This window comes from Eleutherodactylus coqui, chromosome 6 (genome assembly GCF_035609145.1).
Source record: "Eleutherodactylus coqui strain aEleCoq1 chromosome 6, aEleCoq1.hap1, whole genome shotgun sequence".
Classification (NCBI taxonomy): domain Eukaryota; kingdom Metazoa; phylum Chordata; class Amphibia; order Anura; family Eleutherodactylidae; genus Eleutherodactylus; species Eleutherodactylus coqui.
In genome coordinates, this window is record NC_089842.1 from 26,058,422 (window position 1) to 26,075,038 (window position 16,617).

Sequence of the window (16,617 nt, forward strand, 5' to 3'; positions counted from 1 at the left end):
GACATCAACAACCCCCCTCCACCACCACCACCACCGTCAACCCAAAATACACTTTGAGAGCCCCCACAGGCACCTGACCAGCACACTGACAGCCCCCCACTCCTCCCCCCCCCCCCAGGCACCCGACCAGCACACTGACAGCCCCCCCTCCCCCTTTCTCCCCCAGGCACCCTGACCAGCACACTGACAGCAGCCCCCCCTCCCCCCAGACACCCGACCAGCACACTGTCAGCAGCCTCCCCTTCCCCCAGACACCCGACCAGCACACTGTCAGCAGCCCCCCCTCCCCCCATACACCCGACCAGCACACTGACAGCAGCCCCCCCTCCCCCCAGACACCCGAGCAGCACACTAACAGCAGCCCCCTCCCCCAGACACCCGAGCAGCACACTAACAGCAGCCCCCTCCCCCAGACACCCGAGCAGCACACTGACAGCAGCCCCCTCCCACAGACACCAGAACAGCACAGTGACAGCAGCCGCCCCTCCCGCAGACACCTGAGCAGCACACTGACAGCTGCCTCCCTCCCCCAGACACCCAACCAGCACACTGACAGCAGCCCCCCCTCCCTCCAGACACCCAACCAGCACACTGCCAGCAGCCTCCACTACCCCCAGACACCTGACCAGCACACTGATAGCCCCCCCCCCCTTCCCCGTTACACTCACCCTCCACCTCCATGACAGCTGGACACTTGTAATCCTCACCGCAGCAGACCTGGACGGAAGAGAGCTACTGGGCATGCACACAGAAATTTGAGACTTAAAAAAAACACAAGACAGTCTGAGCAGAGAGATAAATACTAAATCAGTCCACTGAGCTGAGGAATGTGCCAGTTTTATGATGTCTCTTATCTCAAATGCACATGGAAGAAGATGGGAATACTACCTCAGCAGCACCAACTATTGGATGGAAACATTCTTACAATCAATTTCTGAATTTTTATGGGAAAAAGCAAAAAATGATTGGGAAGAAGACACCCATTTTGACCTCCTTCAGACCTTTCATATTCCCCACTTATGCAGGAATCCCAGGCTGAGGTTCATTCCATTCTTGAGACGTCAAAGATGGCCAAGAATAGAATGAACCTCAGCCCAGGATGCAGTGAAGGTGAGCAATCTTTTTTCTTTACCCTGGTTTCATTCATAGGCCGATGAACGGTCGATATCGCGAAAGCTTGCTGCAATATCATGCTATTTTGTTGGCTATTAAAAGTTATATCTACAAGATTACTTGGTTTCCCTTACTGAGAGCAATCACATTTTTCAATAAAACATTTACTTACACCAGAAATGTCTACCTGTCGTTTCTCTATACCTGAATTACAGTCATTGTCAAAAAGATCACCCAGAAGGAGTTGTGGATAACAAAACTGGATGCTGCTGAGTGGAACTGGGTTGTCTTCAGTGGCGACTCCAGCTTTAGTTTGGGCACTGATGATGTGATGGTCTGGGGGGCCATCACAAATAGCAATTGGTCCCCTAGTAGTGCTACGAGGGACATTGACAGCTCAACGATATGTTCAGGACATTCTGCAGCCACATGTGTTCCTCTCATGGCGGCTTCCAAGAGGCACCAGGATAATGCTTGGCCACACACACACACACACACACAACAGGGTCACAGGAAGCCCCCACAACATTGTCACACTTCGCTGCCTGGTCACCAGAAGTATCGCCAATAGAACATGTATGGGGACGATCTGGGATGCCAATTTCGACAGCCTATGAGTTTGTATGATCTAAAAGCTCAGTTGCACAAAATGTGGAGCAAAAAGCTGCAGGATACCATACAGAACCTGTATGCCTCCATGCCTCCCTTATCACATCCTGTATCCAAGCTAGAGGTGACCAAACAGGGTACTACAGCCTCCACGCCCAGTCTCGTATCTCATCTTCCATCCAAACTAGAGGCAGTACAACAGGGTACTAGAGCCTCCATACCCGTTTGTATCAAATCTTGTATCCAAGCTAGAGCTGTTACAACAGTGCACTAGAGCCTCCATGCCTGCCTGTATCACATCTTGAATCCAAGCTAGAGGCGGTACAACAGGGTACTAGAGCCTCCATGACCGCCTGTATCACATCTTGTATCCAAGCTAGAGGCGGTACAACAGGGTACTAGAGCCTCCATGACCGCCTGTATCACATCTTGTATCCAAGCTAGAGGCGGTACAACAGGGTACTAGAGCCTCCATGCCTGCCCATATCACATCTTGTATTCAAGCTAGAGGTGGTACAACAGGGTACAAGAGCTTCCCTACAAGGAGTCAGTTCTCCACAATAAATGACCCGTTTGCTCTGATATTGTAACCACTTACTTATACTAACATTACAGTCACACGAGAAAGTTTCATTCATTTCCAACAACTTCTAAGTAGTTGATTTATTTTGACAATGAGTCTGTGTTCCACAATCCTTGTTTTTAAATTGCATAGAATATAACCTACATTGTTGCAGTCCACACAATCCATGCAGGGACATAGTTACAGCTTATACTGCCATAGACTCTAAACCAGAATACGTCCCCAATGGCTGGGAGTGAAAAGCACAAGCTTGAAAAAGACCGTGGAGGTCAAACCGTAGTGGTCACTCTATACGTTATGGGAGAAGAAAAGAAAACGGATTTGCACCTATCTATGCTGCCAAGATTACTGCTTTAACAGCACCGTACCGTGCCGACTAGCACTGTCATATGGCGATTAAATAATGCCGCTATTCTGAGACTGGATAACATTACTATTTAGAGACTAAATAACGCAGCACTACTTGTTCCGTTAAAAAAGAAAAAACAACAGAAACATAATAGAACGCAAACAAAAATATAAAATATTTGTCGTTTTTTGGAAAACTCCTTGAAATCAATGATGAAGAAAATGGAAATGTTTATTTAATTTGATTTTCATTCATCTGCTCCAAAAACTAAATAGATGTAAAGTTCTAGAGTGAACAGAGCCTAACAGTAGTCCCGTTGTGCTCTTGCCCCCTCTCAAAGTAACCGTGGGCCCTCTAATCTTCAAGAAACTGTGTACCCCCACGGTCCTGTCCCCCTTTCCAAGTAACTGTGGACCCTCTATGCCCCTGAACACCTTTCCAAGTGCTCTTATCCCGCTCTCCAAATAACTGTGGGTCATCTAGGCTCCTACCCCCTCTCCAAGTAACTATGGATCCTCTAGGCTCCTGCTACTCTCTCCAGATAACTGTAGACCCCCCAGGCTCCTCCCCCCTTTCCAAGTATCTGTGGACCCTCTGTGCTACTGCTACACTACTCTAGTAATGGTGGTCCCTCTATCCCCTTGAAACACTTCCTAAGTACTGGTGGCCCCTTTGTGGCATTCTTAACTGCCCTTTTTTATATTTAAGAAAATGTTCCCCTTCATTTTAACCCCCTCCCAGCCAGACGTCCTAGCAAAATTGTTGCCGAAGCATGTGAGGTGGGAGGTATGCGCCCGTGACTACATTGGCAGACATCCTCTGTACCTTATAGCTATAATCACTTTCTCCGTAACCAGCATGACTGTACGGACACGCAGAAGGCAGTCAGTAGACAACTATTCCTCCTTGGTTCCTCTATTACTCAGAAGCACACCGGAGTGGAGAGGGTAAAAGGAGGAATCCGACTGCATGCACCGCCTTCTGTGTGTCCCTGCAGCAGCGTAGGGACAGAAGGAGGGATTAGAAATGTAAGATATAGAGGGAGTGCACTCCTCCCCCAATTTTGCTTGAAGTCTGTCGAGAAGGGGATTAAAACAAAATAAAAGAATATTTCTGATCTAGAACCGCCCCCTGAAAGGAGCCATCCTAGGCACTGGACCTCCAGTGCCCAGTGGTCAATACAGCCCTGTACTCAATATCACATGATGTATATCACAAGTGATAAAACTGGTTTTCTTGTAATTCTTATTTTTAGCATTAGATTAATAGGCTTTAGAAACATCGCCTCGTGCACCGCCACACCCAAAAAATGCTTCTAAAGAAAGCCAAGTAGTAGCATGTGTTCCCGCAGGCCTAGATTCACTGTGTGACAACAGACTTCCTAATGCCTAACTACGTTTGCTACACATGTGACACCTTCATTCAAGATTTCCTTAAAATTGTTGCCTAGTTGTAAACTATTAATGGACTATCATTAGGATAAGCTATCAATAGTTGATTGTTGGGGGTCTGCTGCCTGGGAGCCCTGCCAATCAGCTGTTATAAAGGTCTGTGTGCTTGTACACTAAGCTGATTTCTGCAGGAAGCACACAGCTCTGTTCCCACTGTAGTGGCCAGGTTTGGTATTGCAAGCAAAGTTCCCATACGCTTCAATTGAAACGTTGCCTGTAATACCAAGCTTGGCCACTGCTGTGAGAACAGAGCTGTTTTCTTCCTGCAAAAATCACCTAAGTGCATGAGCACACCAGCCGAGTAACCAGCTGATTGACAGGGGGCTCGAGCAACAGCCTACTGATTTACTATTGAGGTCCTATCCTGTGGACAGAACATTAATAGTTTACAAATGGGTAACCCCTTTAAGTATGTTATGCCACAGAGTATACACACCAGTTGTTATTGGGTTCATTCTGCCCCATAGTTTTTTCACTAGAGACCTCTGAGCATCTCTAGTTTAATTATCATCACCCTGTATCATCACCGGTAGATATTTGAGGAATATCTTCTTAACCTTCCCAAAATTTCCTCTATACCAGTGATGGCGAACCTTTCAGAGACTGAGTGCCCAAACGGCAACCCAAAACCCATTTATTTATCGCAAAGTACCAACATGCCAGGGGGCGGGGCTTATCACAATGTATGATTTTACCCCCGCCATTCTAAAAAGGACAGGGCCGCTTCAAAATAGACAGCGTTCAGATTTTAACTGCTTTCTGGATCCGGAAATACAGCAGAATATCCTTAGTGGAAATTTCTGTGGAAAATTCTGCAACATTTCTGCATCCAAAAAGCAGTCAAAATCTGCACGCTGTCTATTACTAAACAGCCCTGCCATCCCACAGCATTTCCCAGAATAATAGTGACATCCCACAGCAGCCCTAGCAGTAACAGTGACATCCCTCAGCCGCCCCCCGTGTTATAGTGACATCCCACAGCAGCCCCAGCGGTAACAGTGACATCCCTCGGCAGCCCCGGCAGTAACAGTGACATCCCACGGCGGCCCCAGCAGTAACAGTGACAACTCACGCAGCCCCAGCAGTAACAGTGACAACCCACGGAGGCCCTAGTGGTAACAGTGACATCCCACAGCGGCCCCAGCGGTAACAGTGACATCCCACGGTGGCGCAGCGGTAACATTGACATCCCACGACGGCGCCAGCGGTAACAGTGACGTCCCACAGTGGCCCCCGATGTAATAGTGACATCCCACGGCGGCCCCAGTGGTAATAATGATATCCCACGGCGGTCCCTAGCAGTAATAGTGACATCCCTTTCCTCGCCTCCCTGACTCACAGTTGTGGTGCACTCTCCTCCTGTGCCTCAGCCTCTGCCAGGCTCCCATAGTCGTCGCTGTCCTGTATGCTAGGGCCAATGGGCTGGCTCTGCGCTACCTGTTCCACCGCCGCTCTCATCCTCGCCAGCCAGCGCTTCTAGGCTCGGGCCCACCGCTCTTTGCCGTGCTGTAGTCCTCCGCCCCAAGCCAATCAGAAGCTGGGGGCTTGAATCAGTTGATTGACTGGTGTACTATACCAGAAGATATGGGAGGCAGCATCAAGTGGAAAAAATTCCCGTTCGGTTAATATAAAACCTTCTTTATTCAGTCCATGTTAAAACACAGGCAGAGCCACGTATCAACCCCACACAGGGTCTTTGTCAAGCTTGAAGGTTTTATATTAATTAACCAAACTGGAATTTTTTCCACTTGATGCTGCCTCCCATATCACTTCTGGTGTATTACTTTTGGAATGTTTTGGAGTCAAGTTCCTGTGGAGAGCTTTGCATTTCTATTGCCTCACACCTTAATAGGTAATATTGGAGTGCTGCTGTTTCTGTGATTTTGGATTTGACTGGTGTACTATGTCACCACCCCTCACTTGCGGTGGTGACATAGTACACCAGTACAGAGAGCATATTTACTTTTTCCACAACACTTCTGCCCTATTCAGCAATTTGAGCAACCTGATGGGTTGTTTGGGTTGGCTGATTCACCAAACAACCAATCAGGTTGCTGGAATTGCTGAATAGGGCAGAAGTGTTGTGAAAAAAATTTGTATTTGTACCCAGCGAAGACGTCAGGGGAGGAGGATCCCGGCTGCACACTGATGTCACAGTCTACGCTAGCAGCGCAGCTGAGTGAATGCAGCCCCTGCCGGCAGAGAAGCCGCAGCCCCTGCCAGTATTCACAAGTGGTGAGCAGCCAATGGCGGCGCATACCAGTAGGGAGGGCTCTACGTGCCGCCTCTGGCATGCGTGCCATAGGTTCGCCACCACTGCTCTATACGGTAGAGGAAAAACATGTCATTTTCTGTCATTTTAAGCATTATTTTTTTCAGATAAGAATATCTCCTGCCTTTTGGATTGAATACGTTTGGCAGCCCCTTTGGATCGTCCACAACGTCTTGCCAAAAGATATTGTCTTGGGTTTCAGTGTGGTTCCGCTCTTGCTGAAATGGCAGTGATCTACACTTAGGGCTAATGCCCACGGACAGAATTCTGCTGCGTTTCATGGCAGGTGAGTATGGGGTCTTTGGGGGGGGGGGGCGCTGTGTCGGACTCCGCTGCAATATTCCACTGGCGGAGTCCGACATGGCCATGGGCATGAGGCCTTAGGATGATATTACCTGACTGAGGTTTGCGACATTGTTAGGTGACTAGTGTATGATCTTGTGTATGCCCTTCCAATCTAATATCCAAAAACTCCACAGAACATTTAGTCCATGCCCCAGTGAAATGTAAATTACATGGGTAATCATTTAGACATTCAAGAAAACTATTACAAAGTTCATTTGGATCCAAGATGGAACTGGTCATAGGTGTTACATCATGATCCCCAAACAAACAAGAGGGGGTTAATGTAGCTGTAGAGGGGTAGTGCCCTCTACAGAACATATTGCATATTTCCTCGTAAAGAGGTATTAATGGGGGGCCTATGCCACCTAGTGGGGGAGTTCAGAATTCTTTGTTCTTTGCTTTGTTATTGTATTACTGTTTAAATTATTTGCTGGCAATTGGACAGAGGGGTGTCAGGTGACAGGTCAGCGTGGCAGAAACTGAAATTTCTCAAACATTTGTTTGTGTGTAAGGGGTAGTGTTTTCCTTATTCTCCCTCCTGGTATGTTAGTTATCTGTTCGCTTTATAGTACTTTGATTGTTTTTATGTTATGAGCGATGTCACTTTAACCCCTCAGTGACGAAACCTGTTTGCGCCTTAGTGCCGGAGCCAAATTTTGGAAATCTGACATGTGTCACTTAACATATCATAACTCCATAAAGGCTTTGCATATCCAAGTGATTCTGACATTGTTTTTTCGCCACATATTGTACTTCATTTATGTGGTGAAAATAGTCAGGTAGAATTTGTGTATATTTATTAAAAGTGCCAATATTGGGAACATTTTTAAAAAATTGTATTTTTTTTTACATTTTGAACTGTAATATAATATCTCAAATATGTGCAAACATACTGTACACATTTTTGCTAAGATATATATTTCCAACTGTTTACTTTATTCTGGATGCACGTTTGAAAAACTTTCATTCTTTTTAACCATTTAGGAAACGTACACATTTAACATTACTTTTCAGCATTTTGAGGAACACATTGTTTTCCTGCACCAAGCCAAGATTGCAAAGGCTCATAGGTATCAGAATGATAGATACCCCCACAAATGACCCTATTTTAAAAACCACACCCTGTTATGTATCCACTGAGGGGTGTCATGAGTATTTTGACCCCACAGTGTTTTTTCAGGAATTAATGCAATTTAGAGGAAAAAAATAAAATTTCATATTTTTTGTAAATATGTCATTTTGAAGACATATTTTTTTTCTATAGTGCACATAAAAAGGATTGACACCCCAAAATAGATACCCCTGTTTGTCCTGTGTTCAGAAATATACCCATTGCGGCCCTTATATTATGTCTCTATGCACAACGGGGCCCAAAATGAAAGGAGTAGTCAATGTCTTTTTCAGAACAGAAATGTTGCTTAACGGCCTTTTAAGCCCCATAGCATACTTGTAGAGCTCTTGAGTGGCCAAAGTCATAGAAAACCACCACAAATGACCCCATTTTGAAAACTAGACCCCTTAACGAATTTATCTAGGGGTTTACTGCACATTTTGACCCCACAGTTTGTGAATGAATTCAAACAAAACAGAAGTAAAAAATTGTGATTTTCATTTTTTTGGCAATTCTGTCAATTTAAAAACATTTTTTTTAACAGCACAAATATGAATGAAGACTTGCACCTCAAAATGGATACCCGTGTTTGTCCTGTTTTCAGAAATATACTCATTATGGCCCTAATCTTATGTCTGGATGCACAACGGGGACCAAAATGAAAGGAGTAGTCGGTGGCTTTCAGAACATAAATTTTGCTCGAAAGCCTTTTTATGCCCCATAGCACTCTTGTATGCCAAAACCATAGAAAACCCCCACAAATGACCCCATTTTGAAAACTGGACCCCTTAATGAACTTATCTAGGGGTGTACTGCCCATTTTGATGACACCATCCGGATCCATGAGGGGAGGTGAAACTAACTTTTTTTCAACTTTTAAAAACTTTTTTGTGATCGCCGCGATCACCGGTCCAGGGACCGCTCACCACGGTCAGAGCTGGTGTCAGCTCTGCCAGTCCTGTCAGCCTTCTGCGCATGCGCATGACATCATTTGTCTGACGCGCATGCCCAGAACAGCGGTGACGGGTCCTGGGGAAACCCTTCACCGTGGGACATTACGGACAAGGCGGGTGAGTAATTTCAGCTGCCCTGATGGATCAGATTCATCAGGGCAGCTGAATCTGTAACTTTTTTTCACTTTATTGAGATCGCCGCTATCTGTTGGATAGCGCCCATCGTATTGCCTGCGGGCACCGACAGCATTGAGCTGTCACATCCTCAGTTAAGAGGGCTTTAATCCAAAGAGGATGCATGTTTTTATGTCCTCTAGGATTAAAGCCTACTTAGCTAGGACGTAAAAAGGCAATGCGGCTGTCACTAAGGGGTTAAAGGGATGGTCGGTGGCTTTAGGCATGAGCAGAAGAGTCATGCACTTCCTGGTCTTCATAGTCGGAGTTACATGAAAGTTAGAGACAAGATGTGTCTTCATGTCCTCCTATGTGGGGCTGGATTGTGGTGTGATGCCTCTGGATTCTCTGAGCTGCTGAGTATTTCAGTTTTGTCTAGCCCACTGGTGTTGGTTGTGCGGTTACCTATGGTGACCAAGAGAGAGAAGTGCATGTCCTGAGCGATTGGATTCTGCAGCCGCAACTCCTCTGCAACCCATATCTGAGATAGAGGTTCAGTGGGACTTTTTATACCTGTGACTATACAAAAGGGGAAACCCGGGTCAAGGGACTTTACTAAACCAATGTTAAACCAGGAACTCTTTTGCAACTGTTCAACTGCTGCGACCGGGAAACCTAGAGATGCTCATACTCACCATTTTATAAAATAAAGTTAAGTTATACAGCAGGAATTAATCAAACAAATCATTACTTCTTCAGCATTATATATTGTCGCGATGCACCGCCACCGCCCATCTCACTTACCTGCTGCTGAGGCTGCACTCAGGCATTGCCATCATCTAAGTGCTGCTCTCCACACTCATTCGTCTGCTGGGCCTCTCCAGCATCTGCCCGTAGGGTTTGCATGCACTCCTGTCCTTTACCTTGAAGGACCAATACGCGCTCACTAAACCTGTCCCCCTTTAATCCTTTATGACTTGCTGCCTCCCCTGACTTTCTGCCTGAATCTCATTACTGCACCTCTGCCTCCAGCCCCTGCTATGTTTCTGTATAAGTACCTGTTCATACCATCAAGTACAGCAGCCACATTACCAGCGCTATCCGGACAAGTCATGGCAGCTGCCAGGCAGAAGTGAACATTTGTCCGAGCAACAAGGTTCCCCATTGGTCAGGGGTTTGAGTCACTCAGCTGCTGTTACCAGCTGGCTCTCAAAACCACCCAGAGCAGGGCAAGAGGTGAAGTAAACACAAATTTGTCGGGAAAGCTCTCAGCCAAGCAGGGGTCAAAAGTGCAGCTCAGTGCTAATGATTAAAATTCCATTCATTTTTGTATAGTGTTTCCATATATTTATTCACCCCCTGTACATACACACGCACTCACTGTCAAAAAAATCAAGCACCTAGAAGCAGTTGTGCAGTTTGGCTGCAAAACTCGGCATGCAGTTACATCTCAGGCAGATATACAAATTATTAGCGTTGTAGAGTATTTAGATGAATGGTCTTGACACCTGAGGCCCTAAAAGTAGTTTCATCCTTAGGGATTATTCAGACAAGCGCTGTCCGCTTGCATTAGAGGCATGCACAGTGGGTTTGTATAGAAGTGTTCACATGAACGACTGTTAGACACGCTAAATTAGCACATCTAACAAAGATAGGACATGTGAGTGCAAATGCACATCTAAGCTCTGTGATGCATGAAAAGATAAGACCCGCCCTATCTTTGCTGTGTGCTTTCCATAGACTCCTATAGAAGCTGGAAAGCACACACCACGCACCTCGGATCGTGTGAACGGGCTACTTTAGGTAGTTGGAATTAGCCTTTTCATGTGATCTTTAGAGCAGTATAGCTGCTTAATGCACGTGGCTACACTGCACGTGGACAGAGCTCGTCTGAACAAGCCCTTGGCCTATGAAAAGGCTCTCAGAAGCTACTTGTGTGTAGTGACCTCTTTCCCACTGGTGTAGAGCTTGTTGACCATTAGATGCCTCTACAATGCAATACAAGAGATCTTGCCCAAAAATCAGAGTTTGAGAGGGGGTACATTATTGGAATGCAATGTTTATGCCCAGGAATGTGACTGCAACAAGGTGGCATCCTCTACATCTAGAGGAAAGAAGGTTTCTACACTGACATAGAAAGGGGTTCTTTACTGTAAGAGCAATGAGACTATGGAACTCTCTGCCTGAGGACGTGGTGATGGCGAGCACAACCAGCAAGCACAATCAGCTCTAACTGTTTTGTTGTCCACCAGACAGGTGGCGCTATCGTTACACCCCTGTGTCTGTTGGAACAATTTCCAGGTGCTTGGCTGAAGGACAATTGGTCTCACAGTGCCCCATTACGTGTGCTGCCTTTGACACCTACTGTTGCCCGCATTTGCAGGGGTATCATGAACGATGAAACTGGATGCTACGGCGTAGAACTGGGTATCTTCAGTGATGGATCCAGGTTGAGTTTGGGCACTTACAACGTCCGTGTTCCTATCTGGAGATCTAAGGGTGAGTTCCTCAATCTTGCCTTTGCTGTGGAGCGGCACACTGCCCCCTGCTGGTGTGATAGTCTGTGGGGGGTCATCACATATGACAGTCGGTCCCCTCTAGTAGTGATGCGAGGGACAATGACAGCTCAGCGATATGTTCAGGACATCCTGCAGCCACATGTGTTCCTCTTATGGCGGCTTCCAGCAGGATAATGCTCAGCAGCACAGACAAGGGGGATCACAGGAATGTCCCCACAACATTGTCACACTTCTGTGACCACCAGAGCACCAGATTTATAGCCAATAGAACATGTATGGGACCATCTAGGACACCAACTTGTATATCGGCATAGCAACTAAATGCAGAATAGTGTAAATCACAGTTTTCCCCATAGTCATGTATGGATGTGAAAGCTGAACTGCGAGAGAAGCTGATAGAAGGAGGTTTTATGCGTATGAGCTGTGATGCTGGCGAAAGCTGCCGGGTATGCCCTGGACAGCAAGAGTAACAGAAGTCCTGAATCATATAGGACCCAATATATCACTGGAGGGTAAGTTTACCAGAAGAAGAGTTACTAGAAAAATCTATAATACTTGGAAAGATCACTGGCAAAAGAAAACCTGGCTGCCAAAGAACACAATGGCTGATACTGTCAGAGCTGATACTGGCATGGATATCACACAGCTGAAAGAAGTCGTGCAAAACCGAAAAACATGGAGGGAGCCTTTAGGGTCACCGAGGGTCGTGATCGACTAAACGGTTAACAACAACAACAAAGAAAACATCATAGTCTGCTGCCATCTAGTGGTAACTCAGAAGATCACCAATCCCATTGAATGCACTGTAATAATCATTGCTATACTAAACAAAGCATAGAGTGGATTCAATAAAACATAAAAAATATACAGAATCATAAATGATAAATAATTATATTTTTCCATCAACAGAGTTATATGAGGGATGAGTTGAATTTTTTTATGATAGGATTAAAAAAATTTGCAAGTAGGTTGAAATGGAACAAAAAGTGCACCATATTTTGCGGCACTCATGGTATAGTAAGGGCGCCCACCCACTGGCGATTTTTTTTCCTTTGCGTTTTGCGTTTTTTCTCAAGAGCAATTAGTTTTGAATGTGTTCCTGTCCACTGGCGTTTTTTTTTTTCGGTCCGTTGCAATTTTTAACATAGGAACTGTCAGTTGCATATGTGTCCTTATTTTTCTCTTAATGCACCCATGAATGTCAATGGAAATTAATGGAAAAGTTAAAAAAATGCCGCGAAAACGCCACGAAAAACGCGTGGAAAACGCGCCGAAAACGCTGCGTTTTTCACGCACGGAAATCGCAAACGCCAGTGGGTGGGCGCCCTTAGGCTAACTTTGCACTGGCGAGCGTGATATGACCGTGAATCACCATCTGAATTCCCCGAGAATGCGAGGTATTTTCATGTCAAAACAGCCTCACATCACTTCGGGGCAGAAGCAATCCTCCGCCATGGCTGTCAGCTGTGGCAGAAGGATTCTGGAGTCTCTCCCATTACATTCAATAGGTGACCTCGCGATGCTGCTGCCAGCAATTAAAGACAATGGACGTTGCAAGATCACGCAGGAAGATAGAACATGCAATGATTTGCTACCTGCATAGCATCGCATTGTGGTGCTATGCAAAAAAACATCGGTCATGTACATGAACCCATTCAAAAAAATTGGGTTCATATTAGTGCGTCTTGCAACGCACAAATCTCGCGGAATTTTCTCACTCATTTTTTTCGTCAATGGGACTTTCTAAAGTTAAAAACACATCACTCAAAAATTGCAAAGCACAATCTTGCGATATGTTTTTAACATTAGAGAATCCCATTGACAGTCACATAAAAAAACAGCTGCGATAGAGCAGCATTAAAAAATCGCAAGTGGCTCTTTTTTACAACATTCCCCATGTTAGATAAATAATGTGATGCTTAGATATTTTGGGCTGTTTTGAATGCAGTGATGCGACTTACATTTTTTAAAAATGTTTTAATAGTTTTGTGGGGAAACTGGGATTAGGGTTTTTAATTTTTAATATTTTTAAAACTTTATTTTAATAACATTCACGTTACGTTTTTTAGTCCTCTCAGGGGATTTGAACGTGTAATCATTTGATCACTTCTATAATACACTGTAATACTTTAGTATTGCAGTGTATTGTATTTCCCATATTCACATATTGAGCCGTGCGGCAATTCAGTTAAAAAAAGAACAAATCTGGAACTCATTAGGCTAAATGGCCATTTAAATTAGAGCATCTTCATCTGACTCGCGCAAATGAACATGCCCTGCATGCGCAAAAAGTACAGTAAAATACACCATACGCAAAAATAAATAATTCATAGCGCAAATATGTTGCGCTGAACTGCGTGCAAAAATGCATATGCCTGTGTGAAGCCGCCCTTAGGGCTTATTCACAGGAGCGTATATCGGCTTCCGTTTTCACGTCCAGCTGATGTACGCTACCATCTAAGCTGTCTATCCCCTTCTTTCCCCTCACCGACTCTCTGCCTTTCCCCCCACTCCGGCTGTTTGCAATGGGAGGAGTGGGATTTGGGCGGAGCTAAATTCCTGCCCCCTCCCCGCCCCTTGTCTGCAGCCAGCAATGGGGCGGAGCCTAGCTACACCCGTTTCGCCCCCTACTATTGTAAACAGCCGGAGGGGAGAAGTGAGACAAAAAGCTGGCGAGGGGAGAGAAGGGGATAGACAACTCAGATGGTAGCGTATATCGTAAAAACAGTGGCCATAAAAACACTCCTGTGAATTAGCCCTTAGTTTGATACCTAAAAATGCTACATCTGTATTTATATAACTCTTTATAATACATCACAATGTTCCATATAGATATAGCAGATGTGAGATTGTCCGTTAGGACAACTCATTGTGATACAATAATGTGTTTCGTGAGATTTTACTTAAGACCGTGTCGAATTTTCAGTAAATAATTCTGTGAAAAAGTTAAAGAAACAATCCTTTCTTAAAAAGATAAATAAATTCGGGTCTGCTGCAGATTAAAAAATGCTACATTTATTTTGGATCTTCATCTCTACTTTTCAAAAGCCTTAACTTTTTTATTCTTCAGTCGACATGACCGTATGAGGCCTGTTTGCTGCGTGGCGAGCTGTAGTTTTAATAGTACTATTTTTGGGATGCATATAATCTATTGTATAACTTTTATTCATTTTTTTGCAGGGACAGAGTCAAAAAACATCAATTCTACCGTTGATATTTTTTTCAGTTCACTAAGGCCTCATTCAGACGAGCGCTGGTTAGGAGCGCACAGAACGTGCTTCTATTAGGAACCAATAGAAGCATTCACATGAGAGAATGTTAGGCGCACTGGATCAGCACATCTAACAAAAGGTAGGACGTGCAAGGGCGAACTCACATGCCGGCTCCGAGGTGCGCTCAATGATAGGACATCTTTGCTGCATGCTTTCCATAGGCTCCTGTTGGAGCCTTGAAAGCACATAGCACGCACCTCGGATCGTGTGAAAACTACTTCAAGTAGCTAGAAGTAGCCCATTCACGTGATCTTTACAGCACTATAGCCGCAATCTTTTCTCATGGCTAACAGCGCTCGTCCTAAAAAAAAACCTATGTTTTTTTGCGAGTCATTATGATTAGGATGAATCCAAAATACTTTATATGCTTTTCATTTTTGCCACTTTAGCATATGAAAGCCCTCTGTTTTTTAAAAATAATTTATGAGGACTTGCTTTTGCATGACTAGGTGTAATTCTTATTGGTACCATTTTGGGGAATATATGAATATGGAAGCAATTTGGCAGCATTTTTTTTCCTTTATAGAGTTTACTATGCGGAATAAAAAGCGTTCACTTTATTATAAAGGTCATTATGGACAGGGCGATACAAGCTTTTCTTTTTATTCATTTAAAAAAAAAAAAAAAGAAAGTGCATAAAAAAAGTTTTCTACTTTTTTTTTTATGTCTCTGTAGGGGACTTGAACCCGCAATTCTGTGATTGCTTAGATAGTACCCTGCTGTACTTCTCTACTGCAGTGTATTATCACTATACATTTACATTGAAAGCAATAGCAGATCCGAAAGCCACTGTTAGACTTAGGCTGGGTTCACACTGGACGTATTCCCGCCGAAAATCCTGCGGTTTGGCCGCAGCAAAAACCGCGAGATTTTCCCTGGGAGAACCGCCGCGGAAAAGACCCGCGGCGTTTTTGAAGCTGCCCGGCCGCTCGCTCTTCCGCTGCGCTCCCATAGAGGAGAGCTTGGCCGCGGCGGAAAGAAAATATAAATAGACATGCTGCATATTCTGAAATCACGGCTGCAGCCGCCGCAGCCGCGGTTCCAGCCTGACTTACCGCAGCGGATTGGCCGTCCCGTGTGGACGAGATTTCTGAGAAATCTCGTCCACATGACTGGCTAATCCCGAGATTAGCGGCCGCAGGCAGATTTGCCGCGGCGAAATTCCGTGCGGAATTTCCGCGGCAAATCCGCCCTGTGTGAACCCAGCCTTACGGTTGCCATAGTTTGCCATCGGCCCTCCACAATTAGATGCTTGAGGGCTGATGACATCATAGAGGGAGCTCCTTACTCTGTTAACTCACTATATGCTCTAATCAACACACTGGGGCATGTAAGGGGTTAATGACAGGGATCAGTGTTGTCTCCAATCACTACATAGACACTGCGTATTGTCATTATAATGCAAGAATTCTATGATCGCTACATAGCCATGTGGAACATTGGGGTGTGGGGTGTGGTAGACCCTAATGATCAGCTTCTTTACTAGCCCCATATATAATACAATGCCCTAGAATGTTAACTCTAACTGGAGTTGGGGTTTTCTCGGATGAAATTTGGGGCATATAAACTAGTTTGGGTAACAAGGTGGGCAATCAAATCATTTAAAAGGAAAATCTTAAAAAAGTCTACCTCTCTGAGTCGGGCTACATTAAATTGCATCCCTGAGCTCCTAGTAAACTCAGAGGTCTGGGATCTGAAATTTTCTGGGGTAGTCCACTCAGATGAATCAAGGTCCTCTGAAGTAGCAATCCTTGGACGTCATCTTCTTGGGGGTACAAGGAGTTCAGAGTCGCTTGAGGAAGAGGAGGATAATGCTGAAAAGTGCAGTCATCCCTACTAGCTGAGCCTGTTTGCATAAGCCTTGTTAGGCAGTACATATGAATTCATTTTGCATCCGTCCGTCTGCCTCTGTCACATCATGGTCAT